At 53.9% G+C, this 17,568-nt stretch overlaps 1 protein-coding gene across 1 annotated transcript in view; it reads left to right on the forward strand.

Moving 5' to 3' along the window:
- LOC140402256 (integrin alpha-X-like) overlaps positions 1-17,568 on the forward strand; it is an 815,908-nt gene that overhangs the window by 475,555 nt on the left and 322,785 nt on the right. The window lies entirely within an intron of this gene.

Here is a 17,568-nt window from a genome sequence, read left to right on the forward strand (position 1 = left end):
ATCCCCTGCGGTCGTTCCCCTGAGAAACAAGTATACTGCTTTGGATACTTGTGGGGGGGATGACTTACCAGGGGTCAGCCATGGGGTACGGGCCTCCGGCACGGAGTCTGTCCCTGTTGCTCAGAAGGGAAGGGGGGAGAGGAGCAGAGCATTAGTAATTGGGGACTCTATAGTAAGGGGCACAGATAGGAGATTTTGTGGGAGCGTGAGAGACTCACGTTTGGTATGTTGCCTCCCAGGTGCAAGGGTACGTGATGTCTCGGATCGTGTTTTCCGGGTCCTTAGCGGGAGGGGGAGCAGCCCCAAGTCGTGGTCCACATTGGCACTAACGACATAGGTAGGCAAGGGGACAAGGATGTCAGGCAGGCTTTCAGGGAGCTAGGATGGAAGCTCAGAACTAGAACAAACAGAGTTGTTATCTCTGGGTTGTTGCCCGTGCCACGTGATAGTGAGATGAGGAATAGGGAGAGAGAGCAATTAAACACGTGGCTACAGGGATGGTGCAGGCGGGAGGGATTCAGATTTCTGGATAACTGGGGCTCTTTCTGGGGAAGGTGGGACCTCTACAGACAGGATGGTCTACATCTGAACCTGAGGGGCACAAATATCCTGGGGGGGAGATTTGTTAGTGCTCTTTGGGGGGGATTTAAACTAATGCAGCAGGGGCATGGGAACCTGGATTGTAGTTTTAGGGTAAGGGAGAATGAGAGTATAGAGGTCAGGAGCACAGATTTGACGTCGCAGGAGGGGGCCAGTGTTCAGGTAGGTGGTTTGAAGTGTGTCTACTTCAATGCCAGGAGTATACGAAACAAGGTAGGGGAACTGGCAGCATGGGTTGGTACCTGGGACTTCGATGTTGTGGCCATTTCGGAGACATGGATAGAGCAGGGACAGGAATGGATGTTGCAGGTTCCGGGGTTTAGGTGTTTTAGTAAGCTCCGAGAAGGAGGAAAAAGAGGGGGAGGTGTGGCGCTGATAGTCAAGAGCAGTATTACGGTGGTGGAGAGGATGCTAGATGGGGACTCTTCTTCCGAGGTAGTATGGGCTGAAGTTAGAAACAGGAAAGGAGAGGTCACCCTGTTGGGAGTTTTTTATAGGCCTCCTAATAGTTCTAGGGATGTAGAGGAAAGGATGGCGAAGATGATTCTGGATAAGAGCGAAAGTAACAGGGTAGTTATTATGGGAGATTTTAACTTTCCAAATATTGACTGGAAAAGATATAGTTCGAGTACAATAGATGGGTCGTTTTTTGTACAGTGTGTGCAGGAGGGTTTCCTGAAACAATATGTTGATAGGCCAACAAGAGGCGAGGCCACGTTGGATTTGGTTTTGGGTAATGAACCAGGCCAGCTGTTGGATTTGGAGGTAGGAGAGCACTTTGGGGACAGTGACCACAATTCGGTGACGTTTACGTTAATGATGGAAAGGGATAAGTATACACCGCAGGGTAAGAGTTATAGCTGGGGGAAGGGCAATTATGATGCCATTAGACGTGACTTGGGGGGATAAGGTGGAGAAGTAGGCTGCAAGTGTTGGGCACACTGGATAAGTGGGGCTTGTTCAAGGATCAGCTACTGCGTGTTCTTGATAAGTATGTACCGGTCAGGCAGGGAGGAAGGCGTCAAGCGAGGGAACTGTGGTTTACCAAAGAAGTGGAATCTCTTGTTAAGAGGAAGAAGGAGGCCGATGTGAAGATGAGGTGTGAAGTTTCAGTTGGGGCGATGGATAGTTACAAGGTAGCGAGGAAGGATCTAAAGAGAGAGCTAAGATGAGCAAGGAGGGGACATGAGAAGTATTTGGCAGGAAGGATCAAGGAAAACCCAAAAGCTTTCTATAGGTATGTCAGGAATAAGCGAATGACTAGGGAAAGAGTAGGACCAGTCAAGGACAGGGATGGGAAATTGTGTGTGGAGTCTGAAGAGATAGGCGAGATACTAAATGAATATTTTTCGTCAGTTTTCACTCAGGAAAAAGATAATGTTGTGGAGGAGAATGCTGAGCCCCAGGCTAATAGAATAGATGGCATTGAGGTACGTAGGGAAGAGGTGTTGGCAATTCTGGACAGGCTGAAAATAGATAAGTCCCCGGGACCTGATGGGATTTATCCTAGGATTCTCTGGGAGGCCAGGGAAGAGATTGCTGGACCTTTGGCTTTGATTTTTATGTCACCATTGGCTACAGGAATACTGCCAGAGGACTGGAGGATAGCAAATGTGGTCCCTTTGTTCAAAAAGGGGAGCAGAGACAACCCCAGCAACTATAGACCGGTGAGCCTCAAGTCTGTAGTGGGTAAAGTCTTGGAGGGGATTATAAGAGACAAGATTTATAATCATCTAGATAGGAATAATATGATCAGGGATAGTCAGCATGGCTTTGTGAAGGGTAGGTCATGCCTCACAAACCTTATTGAGTTCTTTGAGAAGGTGACTGAACAGGTAGATGAGGGTAGAGCAGTTGATGTGGTGTATATGGATTTCAGCAAAGCGTTTGATAAGGTTCCCCACGGTAGGCTATTGCAGAAAATACGGAGGCTGGGGATTGAGGGTGATTTAGAGATGTGGATCAGAAATTGGCTAGCTGAAAGAAGACAGAGGGTGGTGGTTGATGGGAAATGTTCAGAATGGAGTTCAGTCACAAGTGGAGTACCACAAGGATCTGTTCTGGGGCCGCTGAGGTTTGTCATTTTTATCAATGACCTAGAGGAAGGCGCAGAAGGGTGGGTGAGTAAATTTGCAGACGATACTAAAGTCGGTGGTGCTGTCGATAGTGTGGAAGGATGGAGCAGGTTACAGAGGGATATAGATAAGCTGCAGAGCAGGGCTGAGAGGTGGCAAATGGAGTTTAATGGAGAGAAGTGTGAGGTGATTCACTTTGGAAGGAATAACAGGAATGCGGAATATTTGGCTAATGGTAAAGTTCTTGAAAGTGTGGATGAGCAGAGGGATCTAGGTGTCCATGTACATAGATCCCTGAAAGTTGCCACCCAGGTTGATAGGGTTGTGAAGAAGGCCTATGGAGTTTATTGGTAGAGGGATTGAGTTCCGGAGTCAAGAGGTCATGTTGCAGCTGTACAGAACTCTGGTACGGCCGCATTTGGAGTATTGCGTACAGTTCTGGTCACCGCATTATAGGAAGGACGTGGAGGCTTTGGAGCGGGTGCAGAGGAGATTTACCAGGATGTTGCCTGGTATGGAGGGAAAATCTTATGAGGAAAGGCTGATGGACTTGAGGTTGTTTTCGTTGGAGAGAAGAAGGTTAAGAGGAGACTTAATAGAGGCATACAAAATGATCAGGGGGTTGGATAGGGTGGACAGTGAGAGCCTTCTCCCGCGGATGGAAATGGCTGGCACGAGGGGACATAACTTTAAACTGAGGGGTAATAGATATAGGACAGAGGTCAGAGGTAGGTTCTTTATGCAAAGAGTAGTGAGGCCGTGGAATGCCCTACCTGCTACAGTAGTGAACTCGCCAACATTGAGGGCATTTAAAAGTTTATTGGATAACCATATGGATGATAATGGCATAGTGTAGGTTAGATGGCTTTTGTTTCGGTGCAACATCGTGGGCCGAAGGGCCTGTACTGCGCTGTATCGTTCTATGTTCCATGTTCTAGTACTGACTCGATGACAATGCAGCACTCCCTCAGTACTGACCCTCTGACAGTGCAGCACTCCCTCAGTAGTGACCATCTGACAGTGCAGCACTCCCTCAGTACTGACCCTCTGACAGTGCGGCACTCCCTCAGTACTGACCCTCTGACAGTGCAGCACTCCCTCAGTACTGACCCTCTGACGGTGCAGCACTCCCTCAGTCCTGACCCTCTCACAATGCAGCACTCCCTCAGTACTGACCCTCTGACAGTGCAGCATACCCTCAGTACTCACCCTCTGACAGTGCAGCACTCCCTCAGTACCGACCCTCTGACAGTGCAGCACTCCCTCAGTACTGACCCTCTGACAGTGCAGCACTCCCTCAGTACTGACCCTCTCACAATGAAGCACTCCCTCAGTACTGACCCTCTGTCAGTGCGGCACTCCCTCAGTACTGACCCTCTGACAGTGCGGCAATCCCTCAGCACTGACCCTCTGACAGTGCAGCACTCCCTCAGTACAGACCGTCTAACAGTGCGGCACTCCCTCAGTACTGACCCTCTGACAGTGCGGCACTCCCTCAGTACTGACCCTCTCACAATGCAGCACTCCGTCAGTACTGACCCTCTGACAGTGCGGCACTCCCTCAGCACTGACCCTCTGACAGTGCAGCACTCCCTCCGTACTGACCCTCAGACAGTGCAGCACTCCCTCAGTACGGACCCTCTGACAGTGCAGCACTCCCTCAGCACTGACCCTCTGACAGTGCGGCACTACCTCAGCACTTACCCTCTGACAGTGCAGCACTCCCTCAGTACTGACCCTCTGACAGTGCAGCACTCCCTCAGCACTGACCCTCTGACAGTGCAGCACTCCCTCAGCACTGACCCTCTGACAGTGCAGCACTCCCTCAGCACTGACCCTCTGGCAGTGCAGCAGTCCCTCAGTACTGACCCTCTGACAGTGCGGCGCCCCCTCAGTACTGACCCTCTGACAGTGCGGCACTCCCTCAGTACTGACCCTCTGACAGTGCGGCACTCCCTCAGTACTGACCCTCTGACAGTGCAGCACTCCCTCAGTACTGACCCTCTGACAGTGCAGCACTCCCACAGCACTGATCCACTGACAGTGCGGCGCTCCCGCAGTACTGACGCTCTGACAGTGCGGCACTCCCTCATTACTGACCCTCTCACAATGCACCACTCCCTCAGTACTGACCCTCTGACAGTGTGGCACTCCCTCAGTACTGCCCCTCTGACATTGCAGCAATCCCTCAGTCCTGACCCTCTGACATTGCAGCACTCCGTCAGTACTGACCCTCTGACAATGCAGCGCACTCTCAGTACTGACCCTCAAACAGGGCAGTACTCCATCAGTACTGACCCGCTGACAGTGCGGCACTCGCTCAGTACTGACCCTCTGACAGTGCGGCACTCCCTCAGCACTGACCCTCTGACAGTGCAGCACTCCCTCAGTACAGACCCTCTAACAGTGCGGCACTCCCTCAGTACTGACCCTCTGACAGTGCGGCACTCCCTCAGTACTGACCCTCTCACAATGCAGCACTCCGTCAGTACTGACCCTCTGACAGTGCGGCACTCCCTCAGCACTGACCCTCTGACAGTGCAGCACTCCCTCCGTACTGACCCTCAGACAGTGCAGCACTCTCTCAGTACGGACCCTCTGACAGTGCAGCACTCCCTCAGCACTGACCCACTGACAGTGCGGCACTACCTCAGCACTTACCCTCTGACAGTGCAGCACTCCCTCAGTACTGACCCTCTGACAGTGCAGCACTCCCTCAGCACTGACCCTCTGACAGTGCAGCACTCCCTCAGCACTGACCCTCTGACAGTGCAGCACTCCCTCAGCACTGACCCTCTGGCAGTGCAGCAGTCCCTCAGTACTGACCCTCTGACAGTGCGGCGCCCCCTCAGTACTGACCCTCTGACAGTGCGGCACTCCCTCAGTACTGACCCTCTGACAGTGCGGCACTCCCTCAGTACTGACCCTCTGACAGTGCAGCACTCCCTCAGTACTGACCCTCTGACAGTGCAGCACTCCCTCAGCACTGATCCACTGACAGTGCGGCGCTCCCTCAGTACTGACGCTCTCACAATGCACCACTCCCTCAGTACTGACCCTCTGACATTGCAGCAATCCCTCAGTCCTGACCCTCTGACATTGCAGCACTCCGTCAGTACTGACCCTCTGACAATGCAGCACTCCCTCATTACTGACCCTCTGACAGTGCAGTGCTCCCTCAGTACTGACCCTCTGACAGTGCAGCACTCCCTCAGTACTGTCCCTCTGACAGTGCGGCGCTCCCTCAGGACTGGCCATCTGACAATGCAGCACTCCCTAAGTACTGACCCTCTGACAGTGCAGCACTCCCTCAGTACTGACCCCCTGACTGTGCGACACTCCCTCAGTACTGACCCTCTCACAATGCAGCACTCCCTCAGTACTGACCCTCTGACAGTGCAGTGCTCCCTCAGTACTGACACTCTGACAGTGCAGCACTCACTCAGTACTGACCCTCTGACAGTGCGACACTCCCTCAGTACTGACCCTCTCACAATGCAGCACTCCCTCAGTACTGACCCTCTGACAGTGCAGTGCTCCCTCAGTACTGACCCTCTGACAGTGCGACGCTCCCTCAGTACTGACCCTCTCACAATGCAGCACTCCCTCAGTACTGACCCTCTGACAGTGCAGTGCTCCCTCAGTACTGACACTCTGACAGTGCAGCACTCACTCAGTACTGACCCTCTGACAGTGCAGTGCTCCCTCATTACTGACCCTCTGACAGTGCAGCACTCCCTCAGCACTGAACATCTGACAGTGCAGCACTCCCTCAGTACTGACCCTCTGACAGTGCAGCACTCCCTCAGTACTGACCCTCTGACAGTGCAGCACTCCCTCAGCTCTGAACATCTGACAGTGCGGCACTCCCTCTGTACTGACCATCTGACAGTGCGGCCCTCCCTCAGTACTGAATCTCTGACAGTGCAGCACTCCCTCAGTACTGACCCTCTGACAGTGCGGCGCTCCCTCAGTATTGACCCTCTGACAGTGCAGCACTCCCTCAGTACTGACCCTCTGACAGTGCAGCACTCCCACAGTACTGATTCTCTGACAGTGCAGCACACCCTCAGCACTGACCCTCTGACAGTGCAGCACTCCCTCAGCACTGACCCTCTGACAGTGCAGCACTCCCTCAGCACTGACCCCCTGACAGTGCAGAACTATCTCAGCACTGACTTTCTGACAGTGCGGCACTCCCTCAGCACTGACCCTCTAACAGTGCAGCACTCTCTCAGTACTGACCCTCAAACAGGGCAGTACTCCCTCAGTACTGACCCTCTGACAGTGCAGCACTCCCTCAGTACTGACCCTCTGACAGTGCAGCACTCCCTCAGCACTGACCCTCTGACAGTGCAGCACTCCCTCAGTACTGATCCAATGACAGTGCAGCACTCTCTCAGTACTGACCTGGAAACAGGGTAGTACTCCCTCAGTACTGACCCTCTGACAGTGCGGCACTCCCTCAGTACTGACCCTCTGACAGTGCAGCACTCCCTCAGTACTGACCCTCTGACAGTGCAGCACTCCCTCAGCACTGATCCACTGACAGTGCGGCGCTCCCTCAGTACTGACCCTCTGACTGTGCGGCACTCCCTCAGTACTGACCCTCTGACAATGCAGCAGTCCCTCAGTACTGACCCTCTGACAATGCAGCACTCCCTCAGTACTGACCCTCTGACAGTGCAGCACACCCTCAGCACTGATCCGCTAACAGTGCGGCGCTCCCTCAGTACTGACCCTCTGACTGTGCGGCACTCCTTCAGTACTGACCCTCTGACAGTGCAGCACTCCCTCAGTACTGACCCTCTGACAATGCAGCACTCCCTCAGTACTGAACCTCTGACCGTGCAGTGCTCCCTCAGTACTGACCCTCTAACAGTGCAGCACTCCCTCAGTACTGACCCTCTGACAGTGCAGTGCTCCCTCAGTACTGACCCTCTGACAGTGCAGCACTCCCTCAGTACTGACCCTCTGACAGTGCGGCGCTCCCTCAGTACTGACCCTCTGACAGTGCGGCACTCCCTCAGTACTGACCCTCTGACAGTGCAGCGCTCCCTCAGTACTGACCCTCTGACAGTGCAGTGCTCCCTCAGTACTGACCCTCTGACAGTGCAGCACTCCCTCAGTACTGACCCTCTGACAGTGCGGCGCTCACTCAGTACTGACCCTCTGGCAGTGCGGCACTCCCTCAGTACTGACCCTCTGACAGTGCAGCATTCCCTCAGTACTGACCCTCTGACAGTGCAGTGCTCCCTCAGTACTGACCCTTGACAGTGCGGCGCTCCCTCAGTACTGACCCTCTGACAGTGCGGCACTCCCTCAGTACTGACCCTCTGACAGTGCAGCACTCCCTCAGCACTGACACTCTGACAGTGCAGCACACCCTCAGTACTGACCTCCTGAGAGTGCGGCACTCCCTCAGCACTGACCCTCTGACAGTACGGCACTCCCTCAGTACTGACCCTCTGACAGTGCAGCACTCCCTCAGTACTGACCCTCTGACAGTGCAGCACTCCCTCAGTATTGGTAGAAAGTTAGAGGGATGGCAGGGAAGGGAGTGCAATGTTCCTCCTGCAGGATGTTTGAGGTGAGGGATGCAGTTAGTGTCCCTGCAGATTTTACCTGCAGGAAGTGCTGCCATCTCCAGCTCCTCCAAGACCGAGTTAGGGAACTTGAGCTGGAGTTGGAAGAACTTCGGATCATTCGGGAGGCAGAGGGGGTCATAGATAGCAGCTTCAGGGAATTAGTTACACCAAAGATTGGAGATAGGTGGGTAACTGGACTGGGAAAAAGCAGTCAGTGCAGGGATCCCCTGCGGTCGTTCCCCTGAGAAACAAGTATACTGCTTTGGATACTTGTGGGGGGGATGACTTACCAGGGGTCAGCCATGGGGTACGGGCCTCCGGCACGGAGTCTGTCCCTGTTGCTCAGAAGGGAAGGGGGGAGAGGAGCAGAGCATTAGTAATTGGGGACTCTATAGTAAGGGGCACAGATAGGAGATTTTGTGGGAGCGTGAGAGACTCACGTTTGGTATGTTGCCTCCCAGGTGCAAGGGTACGTGATGTCTCGGATCGTGTTTTCCGGGTCCTTAGCGGGAGGGGGAGCAGCCCCAAGTCGTGGTCCACATTGGCACTACCGACATAGGTAGGAAAGGGGACAAGGATGTCAGGCAGGCTTTCAGGGAGCTAGGATGGAAGCTCAGAACTAGAACAAACAGAGTTGTTATCTCTGGGTTGTTGCCCGTGCCACGTGATAGTGAGATGAGGAATAGGGAGAGAGAGCAATTAAACACGTGGCTACAGGGATGGTGCAGGCGGGAGGGATTCAGATTTCTGGATAACTGGGGCTCTTTCTGGGGAAGGTGGGACCTCTACAGACAGGATGGTCTACATCTGAACCTGAGGGGCACAAATATCCTGGGGGGGAGATTTGTTAGTGCTCTTTGGGGGGGGTTTAAACTAATGCAGCAGGGGCATGGGAACCTGGATTGTAGTTTTAGGGTAAGGGAGAATGAGAGTATAGAGGTCAGGAGCACAGATTTGACGTCGCAGGAGGGGGCCAGTGTTCAGGTAGGTGGTTTGAAGTGTGTCTACTTCAATGCCAGGAGTATACGAAACAAGGTAGGGGAACTGGCAGCATGGGTTGGTACCTGGGACTTCGATGTTGTGGCCATTTCGGAGACATGGATAGAGCAGGGACAGGAATGGATGTTGCAGGTTCCGGGGTTTAGGTGTTTTAGTAAGCTCCGAGAAGGAGGAAAAAGAGGGGGAGGTGTGGCGCTGATAGTCAAGAGCAGTATTACGGTGGTGGAGAGGATGCTAGATGGGGACTCTTCTTCCGAGGTAGTATGGGCTGAAGTTAGAAACAGGAAAGGAGAGGTCACCCTGTTGGGAGTTTTTTATAGGCCTCCTAATAGTTCTAGGGATGTAGAGGAAAGGATGGCGAAGATGATTCTGGATAAGAGCGAAAGTAACAGGGTAGTTATTATGGGAGATTTTAACTTTCCAAATATTGACTGGAAAAGATATAGTTCGAGTACAATAGATGGGTCGTTTTTTGTACAGTGTGTGCAGGAGGGTTTCCTGAAACAATATGTTGATAGGCCAACAAGAGGCGAGGCCACGTTGGATTTGGTTTTGGGTAATGAACCAGGCCAGCTGTTGGATTTGGAGGTAGGAGAGCACTTTGGGGACAGTGACCACAATTCGGTGACGTTTACGTTAATGATGGAAAGGGATAAGTATACACCGCAGGGTAAGAGTTATAGCTGGGGGAAGGGCAATTATGATGCCATTAGACGTGACTTGGGGGGATAAGGTGGAGAAGTAGGCTGCAAGTGTTGGGCACACTGGATAAGTGGGGCTTGTTCAAGGATCAGCTACTGCGTGTTCTTGATAAGTATGTACCGGTCAGGCAGGGAGGAAGGCGTCAAGCGAGGGAACTGTGGTTTACCAAAGAAGTGGAATCTCTTGTTAAGAGGAAGAAGGAGGCCGATGTGAAGATGAGGTGTGAAGTTTCAGTTGGGGCGATGGATAGTTACAAGGTAGCGAGGAAGGATCTAAAGAGAGAGCTAAGATGAGCAAGGAGGGGACATGAGAAGTATTTGGCAGGAAGGATCAAGGAAAACCCAAAAGCTTTCTATAGGTATGTCAGGAATAAGCGAATGACTAGGGAAAGAGTAGGACCAGTCAAGGACAGGGATGGGAAATTGTGTGTGGAGTCTGAAGAGATAGGCGAGATACTAAATGAATATTTTTCGTCAGTTTTCACTCAGGAAAAAGATAATGTTGTGGAGGAGAATGCTGAGCCCCAGGCTAATAGAATAGATGGCATTGAGGTACGTAGGGAAGAGGTGTTGGCAATTCTGGACAGGCTGAAAATAGATAAGTCCCCGGGACCTGATGGGATTTATCCTAGGATTCTCTGGGAGGCCAGGGAAGAGATTGCTGGACCTTTGGCTTTGATTTTTATGTCACCATTGGCTACAGGAATACTGCCAGAGGACTGGAGGATAGCAAATGTGGTCCCTTTGTTCAAAAAGGGGAGCAGAGACAACCCCAGCAACTATAGACCGGTGAGCCTCAAGTCTGTAGTGGGTAAAGTCTTGGAGGGGATTATAAGAGACAAGATTTATAATCATCTAGATAGGAATAATATGATCAGGGATAGTCAGCATGGCTTTGTGAAGGGTAGGTCATGCCTCACAAACCTTATTGAGTTCTTTGAGAAGGTGACTGAACAGGTAGATGAGGGTAGAGCAGTTGATGTGGTGTATATGGATTTCAGCAAAGCGTTTGATAAGGTTCCCCACGGTAGGCTATTGCAGAAAATACGGAGGCTGGGGATTGAGGGTGATTTAGAGATGTGGATCAGAAATTGGCTAGCTGAAAGAAGACAGAGGGTGGTGGTTGATGGGAAATGTTCAGAATGGAGTTCAGTCACAAGTGGAGTACCACAAGGATCTGTTCTGGGGCCGCTGAGGTTTGTCATTTTTATCAATGACCTAGAGGAAGGCGCAGAAGGGTGGGTGAGTAAATTTGCAGACGATACTAAAGTCGGTGGTGCTGTCGATAGTGTGGAAGGATGGAGCAGGTTACAGAGGGATATAGATAAGCTGCAGAGCAGGGCTGAGAGGTGGCAAATGGAGTTTAATGGAGAGAAGTGTGAGGTGATTCACTTTGGAAGGAATAACAGGAATGCGGAATATTTGGCTAATGGTAAAGTTCTTGAAAGTGTGGATGAGCAGAGGGATCTAGGTGTCCATGTACATAGATCCCTGAAAGTTGCCACCCAGGTTGATAGGGTTGTGAAGAAGGCCTATGGAGTTTATTGGTAGAGGGATTGAGTTCCGGAGTCAAGAGGTCATGTTGCAGCTGTACAGAACTCTGGTACGGCCGCATTTGGAGTATTGCGTACAGTTCTGGTCACCGCATTATAGGAAGGACGTGGAGGCTTTGGAGCGGGTGCAGAGGAGATTTACCAGGATGTTGCCTGGTATGGAGGGAAAATCTTATGAGGAAAGGCTGATGGACTTGAGGTTGTTTTCGTTGGAGAGAAGAAGGTTAAGAGGAGACTTAATAGAGGCATACAAAATGATCAGGGGGTTGGATAGGGTGGACAGTGAGAGCCTTCTCCCGCGGATGGAAATGGCTGGCACGAGGGGACATAACTTTAAACTGAGGGGTAATAGATATAGGACAGAGGTCAGAGGTAGGTTCTTTATGCAAAGAGTAGTGAGGCCGTGGAATGCCCTACCTGCTACAGTAGTGAACTCGCCAACATTGAGGGCATTTAAAAGTTTATTGGATAACCATATGGATGATAATGGCATAGTGTAGGTTAGATGGCTTTTGTTTCGGTGCAACATCGTGGGCCGAAGGGCCTGTACTGCGCTGTATCGTTCTATGTTCCATGTTCTAGTACTGACTCGATGACAATGCAGCACTCCCTCAGTACTGACCCTCTGACAGTGCAGCACTCCCTCAGTAGTGACCATCTGACAGTGCAGCACTCCCTCAGTACTGACCCTCTGACAGTGCGGCACTCCCTCAGTACTGACCCTCTGACAGTGCAGCACTCCCTCAGTACTGACCCTCTGACGGTGCAGCACTCCCTCAGTCCTGACCCTCTCACAATGCAGCACTCCCTCAGTACTGACCCTCTGACAGTGCAGCATACCCTCAGTACTCACCCTCTGACAGTGCAGCACTCCCTCAGTACCGACCCTCTGACAGTGCAGCACTCCCTCAGTACTGACCCTCTGACAGTGCAGCACTCCCTCAGTACTGACCCTCTCACAATGAAGCACTCCCTCAGTACTGACCCTCTGTCAGTGCGGCACTCCCTCAGTACTGACCCTCTGACAGTGCGGCACTCCCTCAGCACTGACCCTCTGACAGTGCAGCACTCCCTCAGTACAGACCCTCTAACAGTGCGGCACTCCCTCAGTACTGACCCTCTGACAGTGCGGCACTCCCTCAGTACTGACCCTCTCACAATGCAGCACTCCGTCAGTACTGACCCTCTGACAGTGCGGCACTCCCTCAGCACTGACCCTCTGACAGTGCAGCACTCCCTCCGTACTGACCCTCAGACAGTGCAGCACTCCCTCAGTACGGACCCTCTGACAGTGCAGCACTCCCTCAGCACTGACCCTCTGACAGTGCGGCACTACCTCAGCACTTACCCTCTGACAGTGCAGCACTCCCTCAGTACTGACCCTCTGACAGTGCAGCACTCCCTCAGCACTGACCCTCTGACAGTGCAGCAGTCCCTCAGCACTGACCCTCTGACAGTGCAGCACTCCCTCAGCACTGACCCTCTGGCAGTGCAGCAGTCCCTCAGTACTGACCCTCTGACAGTGCGGCGCCCCCTCAGTACTGACCCTCTGACAGTGCGGCACTCCCTCAGTACTGACCCTCTGACAGTGCGGCACTCCCTCAGTACTGACCCTCTGACAGTGCAGCACTCCCTCAGTACTGACCCTCTGACAGTGCAGCACTCCCTCAGCACTGATCCACTGACAGTGCGGCGCTCCCTCAGTACTGACGCTCTGACAGTGCGGCACTCCCTCATTACTGACCCTCTCACAATGCACCACTCCCTCAGTACTGACCCTCTGACAGTGTGGCACTCCCTCAGTACTGCCCCTCTGACATTGCAGCAATCCCTCAGTCCTGACCCTCTGACATTGCAGCACTCCGTCAGTACTGACCCTCTGACAATGCAGCGCACTCTCAGTACTGACCCTCAAACAGGGCAGTACTCCCTCAGTACTGACCCGCTGACAGTGCGGCACTCGCTCAGTACTGACCCTCTGACAGTGCGGCACTCCCTCAGCACTGACCCTCTGACAGTGCAGCACTCCCTCAGTACAGACCCTCTAACAGTGCGGCACTCCCTCAGTACTGACCCTCTGACAGTGCGGCACTCCCTCAGTACTGACCCTCTCACAATGCAGCACTCCGTCAGTACTGACCCTCTGACAGTGCGGCACTCCCTCAGCACTGACCCTCTGACAGTGCAGCACTCCCTCCGTACTGACCCTCAGACAGTGCAGCACTCCCTCAGTACGGACCCTCTGACAGTGCAGCACTCCCTCAGCACTGACCCTCTGACAGTGCGGCACTACCTCAGCACTTACCCTCTGACAGTGCAGCACTCCCTCAGTACTGACCCTCTGACAGTGCAGCACTCCCTCAGCACTGACCCTCTGACAGTGCAGCACTCCCTCAGCACTGACCCTCTGACAGTGCAGCACTCCCTCAGCACTGACCCTCTGGCAGTGCAGCAGTCCCTCAGTACTGACCCTCTGACAGTGCGGCGCCCCCTCAGTACTGACCCTCTGACAGTGCGGCACTCCCTCAGTACTGACCCTCTGACAGTGCGGCACTCCCTCAGTACTGACCCTCTGACAGTGCAGCACTCCCTCAGTACTGACCCTCTGACAGTGCAGCACTCCCTCAGCACTGATCCACTGACAGTGCGGCGCTCCCTCAGTACTGACGCTCTGACAGTGCGGCACTCCCTCATTACTGACCCTCTCACAATGCACCACTCCCTCAGTACTGACCCTCTGACAGTGTGGCACTCCCTCAGTACTGCCCCTCTGACATTGCAGCAATCCCTCAGTCCTGACCCTCTGACATTGCAGCACTCCGTCAGTACTGACCCTCTGACAATGCAGCACTCCCTCATTACTGACCCTCTGACAGTGCAGTGCTCCCTCAGTACTGACCCTCTGACAGTGCAGCACTCCCTCAGTACTGTCCCTCTGACAGTGCGGCGCTCCCTCAGGACTGGCCATCTGACAATGCAGCACTCCCTAAGTACTGAACCTCTGACAGTGCAGCACTCCCTCAGTACTGACCCTCTGACAGTGCAGTGCTCCCTCAGTACTGACCCTCTGACAGTGCGACACTCCCTCAGTACTGACCCTCTCACAATGCAGCACTCCCTCAGTACTGACCCTCTGACAGTGCAGTGCTCCCTCAGTACTGACACTCTGACAGTGCAGCACTCACTCAGTACTGACCCTCTGACAGTGCAGTGCTCCCTCATTACTGACCCTCTGACAGTGCAGCACTCCCTCAGCACTGAACATCTGACAGTGCAGCAATCCCTCAGTCCTGACCCTCTGACATTGCAGCACTCCGTCAGTACTGACCCTCTGACAATGCAGCGCACTCTCAGTACTGACCCTCAAACAGGGCAGTACTCCCTCAGTACTGACCCGCTGACAGTGCGGCACTCGCTCAGTACTGACCCTCTGACAGTGCGGCACTCCCTCAGCACTGACCCTCTGACAGTGCAGCACTCCCTCAGTACAGACCCTCTAACAGTGCGGCACTCCCTCAGTACTGACCCTCTGACAGTGCGGCACTCCCTCAGTACTGACCCTCTCACAATGCAGCACTCCGTCAGTACTGACCCTCTGACAGTGCGGCACTCCCTCAGCACTGACCCTCTGACAGTGCAGCACTCCCTCCGTACTGACCCTCAGACAGTGCAGCACTCCCTCAGTACGGACCCTCTGACAGTGCAGCACTCCCTCAGCACTGACCCTCTGACAGTGCGGCACTACCTCAGCACTTACCCTCTGACAGTGCAGCACTCCCTCAGTACTGACCCTCTGACAGTGCAGCACTCCCTCAGCACTGACCCTCTGACAGTGCAGCACTCCCTCAGCACTGACCCTCTGACAGTGCAGCACTCCCTCAGCACTGACCCTCTGGCAGTGCAGCAGTCCCTCAGTACTGACCCTCTGACAGTGCGGCGCCCCCTCAGTACTGACCCTCTGACAGTGCGGCACTCCCTCAGTACTGACCCTCTGACAGTGCGGCACTCCCTCAGTACTGACCCTCTGACAGTGCAGCACTCCCTCAGTACTGACCCTCTGACAGTGCAGCACTCCCTCAGCACTGATCCACTGACAGTGCGGCGCTCCCTCAGTACTGACGCTCTGACAGTGCGGCACTCCCTCATTACTGACCCTCTCACAATGCACCACTCCCTCAGTACTGACCCTCTGACAGTGTGGCACTCCCTCAGTACTGCCCCTCTGACATTGCAGCAATCCCTCAGTCCTGACCCTCTGACATTGCAGCACTCCGTCAGTACTGACCCTCTGACAATGCAGCACTCCCTCATTACTGACCCTCTGACAGTGCAGTGCTCCCTCAGTACTGACCCTCTGACAGTGCAGCACTCCCTCAGTACTGTCCCTCTGACAGTGCGGCGCTCCCTCAGGACTGGCCATCTGACAATGCAGCACTCCCTAAGTACTGAACCTCTGACAGTGCAGCACTCCCTCAGTACTGACCCTCTGACAGTGCAGTGCTCCCTCAGTACTGACCCTCTGACAGTGCGACACTCCCTCAGTACTGACCCTCTCACAATGCAGCACTCCCTCAGTACTGACCCTCTGACAGTGCAGTGCTCCCTCAGTACTGACACTCTGACAGTGCAGCACTCACTCAGTACTGACCCTCTGACAGTGCAGTGCTCCCTCATTACTGACCCTCTGACAGTGCAGCACTCCCTCAGCACTGAACATCTGACAGTGCAGCACTCCCTCAGTACTGACCCTCTGACAGTGCAGCACTCCCTCAGTACTGACCCTCTGACAGTGCAGCACTCCCTCAGCACTGAACATCTGACAGTGCGGCACTCCCTCAGTACTGACCATCTGACAGTGCGGCCCTCCTTCAGTACTGAATCTCTGACAGTGCAGCACTCCCTCAGTACTGACCCTCTGACAGTGCGGCGCTCCCTTAGTACTGACCCTCTGACAGTGCAGCACTCCCTCAGTACTGACCCTCTGACAGTGCAGCACTCCCACAGCACTGACCCTCTGACAGTGCAGCACTCCCTCAGCACTGACCCTCTGACAGTGCAGCACTCCCTCAGCACTGACCCTCTGACAGTGCAGCACTCCCTCAGCACTGACCCTCTGACAGTCCAGAACTATCTCAGCACTGACTTTCTGACAGTGCGGCACTCCCTCAGCACTGACCCTCTAACAGTGCAGCACTCTCTCAGTACTGACCATCAAACAGGGCAGTACTCCCTCAGTACTGACCCTCTGACAGTGCAGCACTCCCTCAGTACTGACCCTCTGACAGTGCAGCACTCCCTCAGCACTGACCCTCTAACAGTGCGGCACTCCCTCAGTACTGGCCCTCTGACAGTGCAGCACTCCCTCAGTACTGATCCAATGACAGTGCAGCACTCTCTCAGTACTGACCTGGAAACAGGGTAGTACTCCCTCAGTACTGACCCTCTGACAGTGCGGCACTCCCTCAGTACTGACCCTCTGACAGTGCAGCACTCCCTCAGTACTGACCCTCTGACAGTGCAGCACTCCCTCAGCACTGATCCACTGACAGTGCGGCACTCCCTCAGTACTGACCCTCTGACTGTGCGGCACTCCCTCAGTACTGACCCTCTGACAATGCAGCAGTCCCTCAGTACTGACCCTCTGACAATGCAGCACTTCCTCAGTACTGACCCTCTGACAGTGCAGCACACCCTCAGCACTGATCCGCTAACAGTGCGGCGCTCCCTCAGTACTGACCCTCTGACTGTGCGGCACTCCTTCAGTACTGACCCTCTGACAGTGCAGCACTCCCTCAGTACTGACCCTCTGACAATGCAGCACTCCCTCAGTACTGAACCTCTGACCGTGCAGTGCTCCCTCAGTACTGACCCTCTAACAGTGCAGCACTCCCTCAGTACTGACCCTCTGACAGTGCAGTGCTCCCTCAGTACTGACCCTCTGACAGTGCAGCACTCCCTCAGTACTGACCCTCTGACAGTGCGGCGCTCCCTCAGTACTGACCCTCTGACAGTGCGGCACTCCCTCAGTACTGACCCTCTGACAGTGCAGCGC

Source organism: Scyliorhinus torazame, chromosome 25 (assembly GCF_047496885.1).
Source record: "Scyliorhinus torazame isolate Kashiwa2021f chromosome 25, sScyTor2.1, whole genome shotgun sequence".
Classification (NCBI taxonomy): Eukaryota; Metazoa; Chordata; class Chondrichthyes; order Carcharhiniformes; family Scyliorhinidae; genus Scyliorhinus; species Scyliorhinus torazame.